The 16,339-nt window shown below is 35.4% G+C and overlaps 1 long non-coding RNA gene across 1 annotated transcript in view; it reads right to left on the reverse strand.

Moving 5' to 3' along the window:
- Positions 1-3,583: 3,583 nt before the first annotated feature.
- The window catches only part of LOC135942835 (uncharacterized), a 110,978-nt gene continuing 98,222 nt past the window's right edge, over positions 3,584-16,339 (reverse strand). Inside the window, exons 4-5 of the long non-coding RNA XR_010575132.1 lie at positions 9,850-10,143; positions 3,584-5,010 (exon numbers count right to left, since the gene is read on the reverse strand). This is a non-coding gene — a long non-coding RNA (uncharacterized LOC135942835). The remainder of the gene's footprint in view (positions 5,011-9,849; positions 10,144-16,339) is intronic.

Here is a 16,339-nt window from a genome sequence, read left to right on the forward strand (position 1 = left end):
CGCACAATTTTTGTAAATATTTAAAAAAAGCTCCAAAAGACTATTGAACGTCTAATCTTTCATGATTAAAGCACTTTTTAAAATGAAACCATCCTTGAATAGGTTTTGTATAAAATGGTCCTGTTGGATTCTAAATTTTAGAGCAGATTTATGCAACTTCATTACAGAAGAGTCGCGCAGGTTGCCTACTCTCGAGTGGTTTTTAAAACAAATCTATGCAGCGTGGGGCTATCTAACTAGTTCGTGAGCTCCTCCTTGTTCATTCATTTCTCTCTAAGATCACGATTACTATATTTCCTAACTAACTATTCTTTCATTTGTTGCAAAAGTAAAACCTACCTTCTGCTAAATTTGCAAAAAAAAAAAAACGAAAAAGATACAGACTTAAAGACTATTTATCTGCGTTAATAAAGAAATTAGATAAGAGTTCTTATAAAAATGTCTTAAAATCACTCCTTGGTCTGGCAATATGTCCTTCATGAGTGGCCTTAGTGGCACCACGGACTACGACGCGATGGGGCGCATGCATCGAGGAGACGACCCTTTGCACCCCGTGTTCGACTACAGCGTGGTGAAACTGCGTTGGAATGATATGCCATCCGTGCTTAAGGACTGTTCTGCGGCACAATTTCCAGCGACGTGCAAGGCATACGCGTTTGCAAGTTCCTAATGTGATAATTTGTGTAATAGTATGGGCCCATCTCGGCTTTACTCTCCAAAGAGTAACGTCTTAACATGTTGAATGTCAGGAGTGGTGCCCTTTCTCACTTGTTTTATTATTTTATAAGTGAGAATAAACATCAAATAAATAAACAAGCGATTCTATTTAGTTTTTCATATTAATTTTCTGACAAAAGTAGCTTATTATGTGTTTTTAAATTGGAATTTGAAGAAGGCCTATTTAACATGTAATTCCTGGTCATTCTTTTAATTTACTTCAAGGCTGGTTTAAACTTTTCCCCGTGCCTTAATACTTGAAGGCTATTCACTGCTGCATGTGTTATTTGTATTCAGCGCAGCCAGAGGGTTAATTTTAAGGGGCTCTAAACGGAACTGGACTCTTCTGAGGCCTCATCAGGGTTCACCAATTTTGCAATTCGCAAAAATTGCACCACTATTTTTTGCGCAAAAAAAATAGTTGGTAAAATCCACCAGTTTTGGGGTTTTCCGCATTTTCCCGGATTTAACCCGAAAATAGTCAGATTCCGCGGTCTTTCGGTGAAACTATTGGTTTTAATACTGATTTTTTTAAAATCCCTAAATTTGGTCATCTCCCATAAGAATAAATGTGTTTCGGAAAAATGCGCAAAATTGCAGAAAAAAACGCAAAAACAGTTTTTTTGGAATGCAGTGGGTTTTTCCGGAGAAATGCGGGTTTTTGCGAACCCTGGGCCTCATGCTTCTCTAATGCTCATCTTGCTTCTTGCAATAGCCTTGCAAAATTAATGTTCGTTGTTTAATGATGGTTACTAAAGCAAGGATTGGTCTGTTTACTGAAAAAAAAACTTGCATATAGAGTGAATTGAGGAAACAGTTGTTTGCAAATTCACGAATTAATTTTATTTTAAAGCACGAAACCTTATTTCAAAGATTTTCAGGTAAAACCAGATCTAGTGCAGCAGGTAAATGTTTCCTAATTAATTTTCGATGACAAATAATCGTTCAGAAGATTATAAATTCCATTTTAGCACACAATTTTCTAACGTGATTTGTAATTTTCCGATCATTTATTTTCACTGCCATCTGTCTTCGATTTGTCCATCTAGCATTGTCGAAGAGTGGCTGTCGTTTGGCTGACGACCGGTCGTTCAAGTCGAGGGGTAGCGCCTCCACCGGTCGACGTCCGCATCACCCCTTCGGCCGGTCCGCGTGCACCGAGTCACGCACGCAGGTGAGAAGCCGCCCGTGCCTGCACACACGCCGCGCTCCCTGCCTGCTCGAATAGGCCCGTTTTTTATTGCCGTCGAGAGCCTACTCACTCACTTGCTCGCTATGATAGCAGGTTCTGCATTGTGCAGGGATGAGCATGAAAGGAGAGCAGGGGATCATATCACACTTTCTTTGTGTGCTCATAGATCAACACATCATCTTGGTTTCAGCATAATCAGTTACTCCTGTGGCAATGAATAAACGCTACAATTAGTGCCGTTTGAGCAAAATAGACTTCAGAAATTATAAAAATTATTGTTTTTCTGCGAGTTCATATTCATGATTTAGATTTAAAGAAATAAATTGTTGAAAACACTTGTTCTCAAATTCAAAACTTGGCAGGTGAAAGAATATCATTTATAAGTAATAATTTAACTGTAGCATCATAAATTTATTTCATTTTAAAATAGTAGAATGCAACATAGTAATACAAATTTGTTTTAGATTTAGAATAAGTTTTTACGCGCAAAGAGGGTAACCATATCAAAGTGTTGGAGATATTTTTCAAGCAAAATAATATAAACCTAAATCTAACTGTGCTTCATCATGTATGGTCCATGACAATTTAAAGATAGATTATTAAAATTTGTTTAATTACTTCTCAATTTTAAAATGAAATTAAATTTTACATGAAATTTTTATAGAGTTTAGAGCCGAATCGAAATCGTACATATTAACTCCTATAGCTAGTGTAATTTTTGTAACAACATACATGCATATATATAAAGCAAAAAAAAAAGAAAATTAGTTCATTTTCCAAAATTTTAAAAATCTAAATTAAAAAATATGGGAAATAACTTATTTGGGTATAAATTTATATAAATCATTAAGAAGAGAAAAATGAGGAACTATTAAAATTAAAATTCTGTGCATTTAAAATTTATTTAACTTTAAATGGGATAGATTGGATTCAGTTATATATTTTAAGATGAACGAGCTTATCAATTTAAATTGTAAAATTAAGTTGGTCAAATTTTCCCAGTGGAGTTTTTGGGTTGCCATCCTTTTGGTTTTTAGAACTGTGCCTTTCATAAAAATAAAACAACTGACATAAATATGGAAGAAACAATATTTGCGAAAATAATATAGCGAAGTGTTAGTTTTGCGTTCGTTCTACCAACTAAATCTTAAGTTATAACAAGCAAGGGAATTTAGCTACCTTGCCTTTTCAATTTCAATGTTAATTATTGACCTGCAATATATAGCTAATAGACAATTAAATCGGGGTGATATATAAATGAGTAGTAGATTTTCTGTAATAGAAAAAAATTAATACTCAAGCTCCAGTATAAGCAGAAACTATTCATTTTTCTAATTTGCATAGCTTTGGTTTTTTCTAACTTTTCATTTTAAATTAATTGAAGGTACAAGCGAGAAAGTTCTCGCGAAGATTCCGAAATCTGTTGCCAAAGAAGGTCGTATTCTGGATTCAAAGTGATTTTATTGCGGACCAGCAGAGCAACTATGCTTTATATTCTCTACGGGGTTGTTGAGCCGAAGAGAGATAATACGCGTTTAAATTCCCTTTGTTAGTCGTTTATTGATGAGCGTTGCAATTGTACTATAATATTTAAATAAAATATTATATAACATTTTTTATGTTACAAAAGTATAAGTTTAATAAACAATGAAATACGCGATTTAATAAGCGAGTTTAATATTATAACATATTTTAGTATCACTAGAGAGACGCTTACTCCTGTGGTCTATTATATTTAAGATACATCATCAGTAGATTCAATTATACAAAAGATTTATCCCAGCCGGATAGCGAGTAGGCGAAATGAGCATTGCGTGCGGAACTAACTGGATCGGTCAGTGAAAGGTGGAAAGTTGAGAAACGCTTATCATACAGTAAATGCGACATCTATTACAGGATTAAGGTTGATACAAACTTATATAGTTTATGCGAGAATGTGCGGGAACCGCTACATTGTATTGAAGATCAAACAAAGACGGAGCAAAATAAATTCCCTCAATATTTTCAATTTATAATCAATTTTAACAAAGATTTAAGCAAACTGACACCAATGATAAACTTCAAAATTGGTTAAGCTTTATTTATAAAGCAAGTTTGGAATTGGTTTGTTACAAAAACTACCTTCATAGTTCACTCGTGAAATAATCTTTTGAGTCTTCGTTTAGCTTGGAAGAAGATTACACGAATTAGGATATTCAAGACACAATTTATTGAGCATAAAATCATTTACAAGCATTTGAAACATTTTACAATCAACGAGCATATTGAATCAAATTTCACCTTTGATTCAGAATTATCTGCAGCTAATGCTTTGGTGCTAATTTTGTTTTGAAAGTATTACTGATGAGGCCTGTAGGGATCAAAACAGCGAGCAGTGCAGCATAAATACGTTTGACATTATTATTTTTGCCATTCATTCACTAGGAATCACGTCCAAACGATTTTATAGGTGAACAAATAGGAATGGAAGGCTAACAAAATGAACAAATATTATTTTTCTTGAATAACATTCTTGCCTATTTGTAGCCATTTTACAATCTTTTTAAATTAACGGATTATTTTAATTTCAGGGACGTTTGACGTGGAAATTTAAAGAAATGAGCAAAACGTATGTGTAAAATCATTAACGAAAATATTGCGTTGCTTAGGAAACGGCGAGTTCATACCTTTTTGGCTGCCATATTTCTCGCTGGCCATTTTTGTTTGGATGGAAGAGAGAGGGCTTTTGACAGGTCTCGGAGAGATAACTAATGAGGGGCCCAACCGACGCGAGCAGACGCGCCATGCCTACCTTCACTTCACTTTTTCCCGTGATGGATTCGCTTGGCAAAAATCTGAATTCTGTCAATCGGCAGGATTAGTTCGTGATAAATGACGCAGTCTCTCGAAAATTCTTTCAGCCAACACGCTGCACATGCTTTATTAAAAATGCCACAAATGTTCTCCATTAATTTTGGCGTCACATGTCGTTATAAACACACCATAGGCAAAATTTATTTATCATTTTTTTATGTAGCATACGTAAATCTTCGTGGTTAGAATCGCTGCATCGTGATGAATTCTATACTGCTCACGCTGATCAGTCAAATTTCCAAGCTGACCTGTGAACAAAAAACAAACGTGTTTATTAGACGAGAATCTCAACATAAAAATCTAATTTTATTTATTGAATGAAATTGAATTTGATTTTTTCATGCTTATACATCGTTGGAATTTTTCTCCGATGCCCCTATCTAATTTTAAAAAAAGTATTTGGCAAAATAACCAAAATTTTGTTCGTAGATTAAAATCCCAACGCCGCTTCAAGTCAGGTTTCAACCTTATTTTGTTTCTGAATTTACATTACTAATACATTTAGATTAATTAATTCTTATGAATATTCTCGACTTTGTGCCACAAAAAATGCCAATGTGGGATCTTCTATTTTCTTATTAACACACACTACTTTTGAGTTCAATCAGAAGTCACGTGCGATAGAAAAATGCGTGTTATGAAGGAGCAAGATTTATCTCACAGTCATATCTTTGTGATTTTGTAAAGAGCAAGGATTTCGACAAAACTTTAAAAAATTTGATGCAATAAAAACAAAAAATTTTAAAAATCTCGTTTGGCACAAATTAAATTAATAAATTCTTTTGAGGAAATGATTTATGCCAACCGCACTGAAAGTCTGTTGTGCGGCACAGTTCCATAATTATTTTTTATAAAGAAGTACATAGTTGTTCATTTAGTTTATATTTTGTAGAATTTAGCAACATTTTGCACATCCTTCAATGTGCAATCATGAAATCAGGCCCAACAAGCAGTTTAATTTCAGATTTTGCCAATTTTCTCGAAAAATTAAATGGATTTTTGCTTGATTTCTTTACAATCTGTCCGATATGGTGTTCGAATTTAAGAGAAAAAATCCCTTTCTGAAATAAATCGTGATTTTACGAGAAGGAAGACAGTTAAAGCTCATCACTTGATTAGTGAGCAAACTTTTGTACCGATTTTCTCAAAAAATTAAACGGCAAAACCTGGAATTTTTTAGCTTTTTCCTCATTTCTAGATGCATTTTCCACATTGCAAGGCTTTAATTAAAAGACATTTCACTGTTGCACCCTTTCTCGTCTACCACACTTTAATTAAAATACAATTTTTGCTAGATTAAATCAGCGCGTCTTATCCGTATAATATATTTTGTCATTTTTTGTATCCTTTATAAGATTTTAATTTTAAACAAATTTAATATGTGACTAATTTTGAGATTAATGTAATTTATATGAGACTGCGGACGTTAAAGTTTTATTTATTTTTCATCAAGCTATAAAGGAAAAAATATTGATACTCATCCATAATGGTGCTTAAAATAGAATTGACAAAAATATATTCTTGAACGTTAAATGGCTGTTAAAGCAATTTAATGTCCAGTTCAATAAAATTAAAATTGTTGAACAATATTGATTAATCAAATTTAAAACTAAATTAAAATATGCAATAGTGGTAATGATTTTAAAAGTAAAAGAAACATTCCCGGCATTGAGCTAGACTGCAAAATTGTTGTCAGAATGTTTATCAATTTATTTCGCAGTTGACGCAATAATCCAGTTTTGTTTTGTGGAGATCCGTGCACAAAACCTCGAAAACCACTTGGCTAGGCTGTCGGACTGAATTTTCACCAAGCACGTGTCCGTTTATTCCACAAACACAAAAGCCGGCTGGTTTTCATTTTGGGCAGAACGGTTGGTGCTAGGGAAATAATAAATCATTGTGTGTAATGCGAACACGGCGCGAAGCAGCGTCAGTTTTATTTTTCAAGTGCGCCGGAAAATATCAGATCGCACACACGCACACAAAACGTCCGTACGTGCATATGTATATATACAGAGGCGAAACTGCGAGCGTTGCGGACATTAAAATCCGAGAGGGCTCTTTCGGTAAAAAATATCGGTTCGGAAATACACTGAGCGCGCGAAAAAAGCAGCAAACTGCTAATTCCTTTTTTGTACAAGGTTAATGACGACGTACGCGAGGATAAATTCTAGCAATCACTAATGGCATCCTGATCAGCAGCACTCTCCGCCTCTGTGTGTGTGTGTGTGTGTGTGTGAACGTGCACGGACCGCATTTGAAATGTAAAAACGCGACGATAGAACGGAGAGAGCCGGCTCTCCGCGAAATCTCTGCACACACACGTACACGTACTCAATTCGCGGGCCGTGTTTCGCGTTTCCGCCGCCGCCGCTGCCGGTGCTTTTAGCAGTATGTGTATTTGATATAGCTGCAGGCAAAGGTGTGGTTAACATGCTGGTGAAATTCGACCAATTTTTGGGCGAATGTGCTCACACCATCCTCGCTTAAATATAAATGAACTGATGCGCTGCTCTCTGTGTGTGTGTATGTGTGCTCTCGTCTCGTTTGCTTTGCCTCTTTCATCGCTATTTGTATTGCACTGCTTTATTATTAATTCTGCCGCGGTGTATCGGTCGCTCTGCAAGTCTCCACGTTATGTTAATGATGCCGAGAGCAGGTGTGTTTGTGTTTGTCCACCACGGTGCATTTCTACTCGCGCTTCATCAAGCCTGCAAACAGTAATTTTATTTCAGTTTATACTCCAACTGTCCATTTTTACTCGTCTCTTTCTGATTTACCAGCAGTATAATAGATTTATTATAATTATTTGAATTTCCTCAGGTGCTTGAGATTGACAAATGCAAAAACCATCGATTTGTGACATTTAGAACACCAGGAATTTTTTCCTAGGTATATGAATTAATTTATTTCTTAATATGATTATCTGCTAGGAAGCTAAGATGCTTTATAATAAGAAATAAAAATTACAAAGTTAAGTGTGTCTTTATTATTTTGTTGCAGGCGTCTAATAAATTTTCGTTGAATTTTTTAATAATATTTTGTTTGCAAAAATAAGATCAAATTAAATTTTGCACTTTAGTTCCTTGACTTACCATGGCAAACCAAACATTTTTAAATCTCAATAGAAATATATTGATGCAAAAAATAAATAAATAAAAGCGTTGAAATAGACAATATATTTTATTTTCGAATATATAGAAACATTTGTGGATTCGTTTTGGAGAAAATTAACATTGGTAAAGGGTTGATTTTATTTCATTTAAAACATTTTGAGACATATCCTGGAGTGCATCTACGCGTTTTTTGGATCTACCAAAGACTTTTAATTATTAAATTGCTCCACAATTTCAGTTTGCAAATAACTATTTGCTTTTGCGGAATGTACGTCAGTAAAAAACAAATTATCTAAAGCTTAATAAGTTGCTAAAAATGATTTTACTACAAAATAAGCTCTATCACATTTTGATGAGCAAGCGTCTAATAAAGAAAGTGCTGAATTTGTGATCAATCATTTTTATTCTCACTTAAAACAGAATACAAATAATGTGTTAGTCAAAACAGATGAAAAAAATTAATTAAATTAGTCACGGTCCTTGAATAAACCTCTACGGACTTGCTTAATTTAGTACGTGCTTCAGTCAGAAAAAATTAAATTCCCTTGTCAATTAGTATGAAACATATAATAAAGTATTAAATAGGCGCGGAGAGTTGAAGCAAAAATTATATGCACAGAAAAAAAATTTAGGCGCTAATCAAAAGGCCGCAGCAGTTTTCCTGTTGAGTAAATTTATTAAAAGCCCAAAATTATATAATAATTCCTCAATAATTAAAAGCCCAATTATCTTCTCAGTGTACACTAAGAGAACGAAATAAAATCGCTCTGGCCAAACACAAATATACCAACACGTATGGAAATTGGGTGGCTGCTGGTGTTGTTTGCCAAATTTATTGGGCGCCGCGCACAATCACGAGTGCGGAAAATCGGAAATTCAAGAGTGAGTTTACCTGATTCAACAACAAACGCTGGGCAGCAAATCCCTGCGGGTGATTTTAATCACTGAAAGTGCCGGAGATTTGCTGGACGTCGGAGCGGCCGTGCGAAAACTGCGCCCATAAATTCCTTGAACCGTGCACGTCGGCAGCAGGACAGAAAGGACATCAATCGCGAAACCACATTCGGGCGGCTGTCACAAAGTGAAAGCGATTGAGAGGCGAATTCAATCAGCAAACGCTTCCCCAAGGACTGATCTAATTTTCAATTCGCTGTGAATCGAGCGCGCGCGGATATAACCAAGGAAACAAGCGCGCGGCGTCAATTGGAATCGCGTAAATCTCGCGGAACGACCGGCCTTTCACGTTAATATTGGCCTGCAATGGCGTTCTCCAGCCATCGTGGACGGGCATAAATTCATTGAGAGCAACGAGAGTGTGCTTTGTGTGAGCAGCGCAGAGTGCGTGGGTCTTATCGCCGCGGCTCGGCAGGCGCACCAGTAGCGAGTCAGCTCGTGTAATTCAGAATTATTATTCACCCCGGCGCCTCGAAAGCCATGTTGGGAGGCAGCAGCAAAGTCGAAAGGCGAAAACAAACACACACGCACGCACAAAGCCGGCGGGCGGGGTTCGTGGCGTGTGAAATTAAAAATTCAAATTTCTTTCCGGCAGCCCGGCGAAATGATGAATTTTGCATTTTTAATTCGGCAAGCGAGCGAGCGAGAATGGTGAACAAGCGGCGGGCGGGCGGGTTGGCGGGCGAGAAAATAGCAAGAGAGCGGGGCCGAAGGCAAAGTAAAAATGCAAGGGAGGTCACGAAAACATGGCGTCGCGCAAGAGCAGCAGTCACGGCGGCCATTGCAGTCAGGGTGTGCACGTTTTTCACCGTGGGCGTGATCAAAAATGGGCAAAAAACGCGAGGGGCTGCCGCGGGGCATCGCGGAAGCTGCTCGTCTGCACCCCCTTCACCTGCCGCTCTGCTGCACGGAGGAGCCTGCCATCTGCAGGGGCACCGTGCACGCACTCGCCGATCCATAAATAATGCGTGAAATATAAATTTCAACTTGCAGGCTAAAGACTTAATGGCTATTTACCTTAAATAATTTATTACGGCGCGGAAATTGCCCGCATGAATAATAAATGTGCCCACGCACTCTCTCGTCCGTCCATCGACTGGCCGGTTGGCACGCTTGGCCCGGTTGTTGTTGTTGTTGCTGCTGCAGCAGCACCATTAATCACGACGGTGCCTTCCGACTCCATATATTTGCCTCCTTTCGCAGCCCCCGCGGGGATGACAGACAAGCTGCTCGCTTTTTCGTCAGCCAGTCAGGTGCACTCGCCTGCGAGCGGTGAATGCTCTTGACGCAGAGAGATCAATGATGGGGCATCTTTAACAAAAAACAAAAACATAATAATAAAGATGAGTTGTTCCTATTAAATAAAACAGTAGATAATTATGTAGATCTTTACAGACCAACAGTTAATAAAATTATAGCAAGTAGTTTGTAGAGTTTATTTCGTGTTAAATTTAGCAAGAGTTTATCTCTCAAATGTGCGCAAAAAAATGAAATCAGGACTGAGAAACAGTTAAATTTCAGGTTTAGTCAAATTTCTCAAATTGCCAATGATTTTTTCCGCTTGATTTCGATCCCCCTCGTCGCGATCTAGCCAATGGTGTCCGAAATATTCCCAAATTTTTTGAATAAATCGTGATTTCATACAGCATGGAGACAGTGCTTGATTAGCATGGAAAATTTTCTCACAAATTGAAACGAAAGTTAAATTGTTTTAACTATTTCCTCATTTTTAGAAAGTAGTCAAGAAAAGGTAAAAAAGAATTTTCATTTTTTCTGTAGTTCTTTACTTTAATCAAGAAATGCTCAATTCCTGTATATAGCCTGTGAAATTTTAATCCCAAGAAATTGTTTTTAAAACAAAAATCTACTGAAATGTAAACAAGGATAATAATCTCTAAAAGTTGAATAAAACAAAAGCAACGTCAGCGTAGAACGAGGGGATAAGATATACGAATTGTTGAAAAAAAAATGTTGATGCACAATTTTCCACATCGCTATCGTGAGTGCATATTTATACTCTGCGTTCTCCCTCTCGCAGCTTTACTTGTCATCGTGCAGGATATTTTAAATCCCCCCGGTGCTGTTTGGCGTCGGTGCGTTTTCCCCGAAAAAAATGGAGATGAAGTATGCGAGCCGAGATAATGGGCAAGGGGACGTTGACGTGGAATAAAATGGAGTATTTTTTCCTAATAAGTTGAATTTATGGCTGCTGCGGAGCTCATAAGCTCTCTGCATGGCTTGGAAAACCGGAATTAGCAGCAAGCAAAACTCCATTAGGAGGCATTTTTCATTTTAATGTGGCAGATTTTGTTTTCCCTGTTGAGAGCACATTATTCTGTTTTTCCTCGCAATGAGAGAGGCTCATACCAAAATCATGAAATTATTAGAATGAATTTTTTTGAAAATACGAAGTTAGGGAAAATAGCAAGTTTTTTAGTTAAACACACCTACACACAAAGCGCTCTATCCCAGAGATAAAAAAATTAATTTTCACTTGTTTTTTTTGTCCTGAGGATTATCTTCTAAGAAGGCAGAGCTTCACAATATATGGGAGCATTTAATATTGGCGCAAAGCGTGGCTCTATAAGTTATAGAGATGTAGATTTAATTTATTGTTTTCCTGCTGTAGTTTAAAAAAATACGTATGTTTTAACTATAAAATAATTTGCCAACCTGCTAAATTTTTCTCTTATTTTCTGTCCGGGTGATTCACGCATTGACTAATTTCTAATGATCGCATGCAATTGAGCCAAGCATTTTTTGCCAACTCCACTCGCTAAAATTAATAGAAACAGCATTTGAAATATCAGTAAAAAATTTCTTGATCTGAGTTTTCAGGTATTGGAAAAATTACTGTAATAAACTGCATGATTCTTTGCAATTTGCATAAATTATCTTGAGTTCAAGCTAAGTTTCAAAATATAGAGATGATTAACATCATATTTAAATTGTTGATAGATGCTGATGAAAGGCAGACGCGAGGTTGTCATATAATTGTCAGTAGAAATTAAATGCAGCTTCCTCTGTTTATTTTTCCATATTTCTACAGAAATCTCTGCTCAAGTATTTTCGGGTGCTGGTTGCAGCCCTATTAATTCACGAGCTTCCCGTCCCGTCTAGGAGCTGAGAATAGCTCAACAGCAACTTAACTTTAGAAGCCGAAGCTAGTTTCAGTAGAAATGCGGAAAAATGACACATTAAAGAAGCTGCATTTAATTGCTGCTGACTTAAATTGTGATTCATTTTATCGAATTTTTCATTACAATTTAACGATCAACTTCAATCTTAAATAGCATCAGAAAATATTAAGCCATACAAAAACCCCATCAAAAATATATTAAGGAAGGGGGATTAAAAATACATTATTGAGAAAAAGTCGGAACAAATATTTCATTGGTGGGAGTTTGACTTTTTGCGTATTTGATTTATTTTTTTAATGAATGCAAAAATCGGTCTTCTTTTTTTCCGACATACTTTGTGTGTTTAATGAAGAATCCTCGCGAAGTATACCAGCAAATTTCGCAATCAATGGCGATCACAATAAATAATGTAATACCAAGAGAAGAGAAGTTTATAAAATTATCAGTACATGCTCATCGAGTAAAAAGTACAGGAATGAAATAAATGAACAAGCAAATCTATGCAGCAATTAAAAGAGGAATGGTTTGGTTTAAAGCCAATCAAATTCTACTAAGCACCACAATGAATATTTGAGAAATGTAGCAAGATAATCTGTTTGAGGAAAGGTTATAAACCAACAAGTGGAGAATCGGATAGCAATTGCATTTTTTTTTTAAGATAAAGCACACTGCATTTAGATATACTCGTAAAAATGTGGTTGGGTTTTCATTTATTGCTTTAGGGTAAATATCGGGACACTCTTTGGCCTGTCACTGACCGGAGAGCGCGTTGTGCGCGTGAAATGGAAGAAATTCTACAAGAAATGTTCCGGCAAGGCGCAATTGAACCGTGCAACAATAACTTTTGAATATCTGGAACTCTTTTGATGTTTTGATACTTTGACAGTTTGAAAACAAAATTAGTTTGAGGTTCCTCTCCTGCCTTTTAGAAAATCAATTGTTTATTATCTATAATATTTTGATTAAACAATACCGTTTGGGTCAAATTAACAGCTGAGTTTTTAGCGATGAAGGAAATACTAATTCATAATGGCTTATCAGATTTGTAAACACCAATTGATTAGGAATTATAAGAAACTGAATATATTTCTTTTGAGAACGATATTAAACGAGTGAAAATAAATGCTGGCAATAATGATCACAGAGCAAATACTAGTTTTGGGAATTTGACTGATTGCACGAGATCGCACTTTTTTTCATTCAGATATTTACATGTGTATGCAGTTTTAATTTTAATATGCCACAAACATTGTGCCGTGTGACCGGAATTTTCCCAAATTCGGTCACGAGAAATTAAAATAGAAATTAAAACGCCGCAAAGGAGTCTGAATTGTTTTTAAACTAAATTGCTCAATTAGCCGAGTGTTTTCATATTTTATCGTCGGCTTGGCGCCAATTCCGCTGACACTTTTACTGCGTTGCGTCTAGAACAGCTAAACTCCGTTCACGACTCCACAACGTGCTTGCTGACACGTACAGAATTCATTCTCGTCTCTTACTTGTCGCTTTTTATGAACAGAAAAACAATTCAGACGACTCCTTTTCTCGTGACCGAATTTGGGAAAGTTCCGGTCACATGCCGCCGCCAATAAAATCGCACAATACGCGAAGATCCAATATCTGATAGCAAAACATATTGAATCTTTGCGCATTCTTATTTCCCGGAAATTTTGATTAAATTGAATATTTTGGATAATTGCAGCCTGATTCATAAAAATTGGTCAGGTAGTTCAGCATCAAAAATACACTAAATTAAACATGTGTGTTCAAAGAAATAAAAATTTTATCAAATAAAAAATTTACAAAAAGTAGTGTAGAATTTTGTGCAATACTCCTGGTGCCGGTAAAATTAAGCATTAGCTAAACAATCAAGAAAAGGGAAACAATCAATTCAACAATTAAAATTTGGGTGTTTGTTGAGTCAAGCACAATTTTACCACAACCAGAACAAAAAGCAATTTTGTGATTCCAATTGCAAATTCCAAAATCATGCCGTTTATTCATAACATTAGATAAAATTGACATCAATTTTTAAGTTCAATGTTTGTTTTAAGCTCTTTTTACAATATTTTTATATATAATTTAATTTAATATAAGTAAATATAATTTTTCTAAATGTAATGTATGAATTATGAACAATAAAAAACAATATTATATAAATAAGCATACATGCAATACGTAAGTCAACATTTAGGGATGCCGCCTGATATAGAGTATCGTTCTGATTTTTTGCCGTGAGGTCTTCCTCGATTACCATACTTTTTTCATACCATCTAAATCAATAAGTTTTTTTTTTAAATTAAAGCATTATCACTGTCCCACCCACCTATTTAGTATAATTTTACTGTTTGAATAATGATTATGGAAAGAAGGTCTCAAGAGGAGCTTCATTGTACTCGACATCATCCTGAGCCCAAGCAATTGTGGCCAGTACCACGAAAATACCAAAAATTACGTTAAGCTTCATCTTTGAGATCGCAGTAATTGAGGTGGACTTGCGGCTGTACGTAAATGAGAAAACCGCGCGATTTCAAAACCTCTTAAAAACAGGAAACCACTTAATTGCGGGGGATAAACGATTAACTTTGTGATAATCCTATCATGCTTCTCAATGTGTTGTGTTATTTTTACTACGAAATATATTATGAACTGCTTTGATAAAAAATTATAATTTCAAATAATCCTTAATAACAGAAAAATAATAATTTAAATAAGAGACAGATGCGATGGGGAAGGATTTAAATTGCAAAGTGACTTATCACTCCTGCGTGAGTAAAGACTGTGAATGTGAATACAAATTCTTTGATAAATAAGTTTTGATATTTACTATTTCTTAGTCTGCGTTACGTAGAATTTAACTCTATTTCAAGCCACTATTGCAAAAATGAGTAGTGGCGAATATTGTTTTCCATTGTTCGCTATTTTGTTGTACACATGTTGTGTACATAAATCTTTGATGCATTCAAAGAGCAATTTTGAAATTAAGATAAATTAATAAATTATTTAAAGGAAAATGATTCCCCCACAAACAGAAATTATGGAATCAATTTTTTTTATATATATTTTCCGCAGGTATATTGGCAATACACAAAGTGCGCGCATTTACCTTGGCACTTCACTTGTTCTCTTTTCGAATAGTGCAGCAGTATGGTATCGGAAAACCTTCGATCGCTAGTTCCCAGTGTAAAATTAATGCTATTTCTAATTTGTAATTTTTCAATTAGGGCTGTATAGTGTGGCAAGTGGTCGGGTTACTAGTCGTTTTTGTTATTTTCCTGGCCATGAGTTTCAGTGACTTGCTCACTAACACACTAAAAAAGCCGTTTTCTTCACAATCTGATATTTTAGACTTCTATATTAATTTTTAAAAATTTAATTTAAGCTGTAATTAGAGAAATAAAATATTCCTCCTGCATATAGAATATTCTGTTTACATTTTTTTGCCTCAAAACGATGAAAATTAGTTGAGAAATTTTCACTTGTCTGTCATACGATGCTTAAGTTTTGAGAAAATTAGACAACTTTTTAATATACATCTTTATGTTAATCTTCAAATAATACCCCGAGTGGTTGTGGAGTGAAAAAATATGTTAAATTTGAAAAAATTCCCAAGTTGGAAGTCGTCCTGGTCTAGGTAAAATTTCGCATCATTCAACAAACACCCAAATTTTCACTGTCGAATTGATTGCTGCCCTTTTTCTTGCCACTGGGAAATTCGCGTTTGGTTATTGAAAGTTGTGCAATTTTACCGGGACCAGGACGAAGTGAAAAGTTTAATTATATTGTTTTAACATCTTTTTCATTCGAATTGGTTAAGGAAAAATTCCATAACTTACCGTGCGAAAGAAATTGGATTATTAATATAAATTTTACCTGATTAACAATGAAAAATTGACGTTATAACAAGTTGTATAGAATTGCCTAGTTGAACAGTTGAAGGACGAGGTAATTTTCCATTTGCGTGCACGGTCAGTTTAACTATATATTGATCTCTTTGCACAGTTTATAAATTCCACTTTCAGATCACAGTTACAAGCACATAGAAAATTTATTTCTCTAGCCAGGAAATTTTGTCCAATAAATTTTTTTCAAATCATTTGTTTTAAACGTGAACTCTAAAGAAACATCCCCGTGAAAGAACAGATATATAATTTTTACATTTTTCCCAGAGTGATCACGATTAAAATTATCAACTGATTAAGAACAAGAATTCTACGGATTGTTCCGAACATTGTCCATTCAATTTTGTGGTGTAATGAATAGTAATTTTCGTGCTACTCGCACGACTCAATTAACAAAATACGCAATTAAATATAAAGTTTTATATGTTTTTGTACTTACAGAGGAGAAATTGAGACAACAGATTT

Source organism: Cloeon dipterum, chromosome 4 (assembly GCF_949628265.1).
Source record: "Cloeon dipterum chromosome 4, ieCloDipt1.1, whole genome shotgun sequence".
Classification (NCBI taxonomy): domain Eukaryota; kingdom Metazoa; phylum Arthropoda; class Insecta; order Ephemeroptera; family Baetidae; genus Cloeon; species Cloeon dipterum.